The sequence below is a fragment of the Halichoerus grypus genome, chromosome 8, assembly GCF_964656455.1.
Source record: "Halichoerus grypus chromosome 8, mHalGry1.hap1.1, whole genome shotgun sequence".
Classification (NCBI taxonomy): Eukaryota; Metazoa; Chordata; class Mammalia; order Carnivora; family Phocidae; genus Halichoerus; species Halichoerus grypus.
In genome coordinates, this window is record NC_135719.1 from 29,688,104 (window position 1) to 29,690,408 (window position 2,305).

The window sequence follows — 2,305 nt, forward strand, 5'->3', positions numbered from 1 at the left end:
TTCTTACAATACCTCTCTAAAAATCACCAACTGTATATAGTTAAACTTTGTGTTAAAGGACTATTGAGTTATAGGGGGTAACTGGCCATATCAGGTAGCTAGTGACATACCAGTTGTGAAAATTTAGACAAATGAGTTGACAAATTCCTGAAAATAGCAAATTAAGTCCTTTGTCAAAATAGTTATTGAACTATACAGAAATAGTCCAAATCTGGAATTTAGAAATTGTTATCCTATGAAACAAGTTTTCAGATTGATAGATTTTTCTAATATCAAGAATTATTTTCATAAATTTACAAAACAGAAGAATTTGTTGACTATGTTAATCCTGTGATGAGAAAATAATTTAGAGAGAAGATACCCACAAGTAAGCTGACCGACAAAAACCACAGCCTGACGTCAAATGGACAAAAAAACTGAATAAAATGCTGTGAAAAAATGACAACTAAAATGGGGGGTGGTGGGGGCACAGTTAAGTCATCTAACAAAATTCCACATGGATTTGGCTTATTAAAATATTTTACACTTTTTTTTAAAGATTTGAAAACATCTGCAAAATATGTAAACATGTAAAATTGTTTGAAAATCTGGCATGGCAAATTCAGTTTGCAAGCGTCATTCAGATGTTTGCCAAGGAAAATAGAGACGTCTCCCCGTAAAACTGCACACGGGAGTTCCTTCCAGTTCTATCTTATACTGGATGGCAACCCAGAGGTCTGTGCCGCACTCACAAACAAGGTACTGTTATCTGGAAGGGAGGGACCGTGAATTTTCCATTGGTTGGAGAAAGACCCAGCTTCAGGTTTTCCCAGATACTCTGCATGTACAGGCTTATGACACTGGACAACTTCGATGGCATCTTCTACTTTGAACCACTCTCTCTTCCTTCCGATATTAACAGAATCTTCCCAATCTTCTAATATTTCAGTGACAGTAAGAACATAAACATATGTTGTATGCTTTCGGTCTTGGTTCTGCTCAAATATGCCCAGGAGTCTACCTAATTTTCCTTTGACTCCAGCCTCTTCATAAACCTCCCTCAAGGCAGCCCTGCCAGGCTCCTCCTCTGGCTCCATTCCTCCTCCGGGGACAATCCACTGGTCCGGGTACTGGCTGCTGCTCAAGAGCAGCACCTCATCCTCCTGCGCGCTCCGGAAGGACAGGCAGGGCCACCCGCTTCTTGAAGCCCTCCGGGTCACAACATCCGCGTCCGGTGGGGTTGAACTTCATCATAGAGGCGGGCAGCCGCGGGGGCCCGGCCGCCACCACCCCACTGGGGGAGTTGGGGCACAGGGGCGCCTGTAGGCTAGGCCGCGGCGCTGGGAGTGGTAGCGAGGCTGGTTAGTCCTGGAGCCAGCGGCCGCTTCCACGCGGGCAGGGCGCAAGCGTCGGTCACTGCAGCTGGAGAGGAAAATCCGCCTATGCCCGGGCGTCCATGGAGCCTGCCATCCCCTTGCCTCCGCTCCCCCTAGAATTAAAATAAAATATTAGTATATATATATATATATATATATAAAATATGTGTTTTAAAAATAAATAAAATTTAAAAATTAAAAAAATAAAAATTTACTTAAAAAATTAAAAATTAAAAAATTAAAAAAATAAATAAATCCCCCTCCCCCAAACAAACAAAAAAGAAACAGCGTCATCATAATCTCTGGGCAAAGTAATCTTTTTAATTACTTTTTTTCTGAAGGGTTAGAAGTTTCAGGATTCAGAAAAGTTTTTTCTTCATCTGGATTATTAATTCATTTTTTAAATTTTATTTTATTTTATTATGTTAGTCACCATACAAAAATCATTAGTTTTTGATGTAGTGATCCACGATTCATTGTTTTAGTATAACACCCAGTGCTCCATGCAGTGTGTGCCCTCCTTAATACCCATCACGGGGCTAACCATCCCCCCACTCCCCTTCCCTCTAGAACCCTCAGATTGTTTCTTAGAGACCATAGTCTCTCATGGTTCATCTCTCCCTCCGATTCCCCCCCTTTCATTTTTCCTTTCCTTCTCCTAATGTCCTCCATGCTATTCCTTATGTTCCACAAATAGGAAACCATATGATAATTAACCTTCTCTGCTTGACTTATTTCACTTAGCATAATCTCCTCCAGTCCCATCCATGTTGATGCAAAAGTTGGGTATTCATCCTTTCTGATGGCTGAGTAATATTCCATTGTGTATGTGGACCACATCTTTTTTATCCATTAATCTTTTGAAGGGCATCTCAGCTGTTTCCACAGTTTGGCTATTGCAGACATTGCCGCTATGAACACTGGGGTGCATATGGCCTTTCTTTTCACTA

At 41.2% G+C, this 2,305-nt stretch overlaps 1 pseudogene; it reads right to left on the reverse strand.

The window, feature by feature from the left end:
• Window positions 1–686: 686 nt before the first annotated feature.
• On the reverse strand, window positions 687–1,117 carry LOC118521647 (diphosphoinositol polyphosphate phosphohydrolase NUDT4B pseudogene; annotated as a pseudogene).
• Window positions 1,118–2,305: the final 1,188 nt, after the last annotated feature.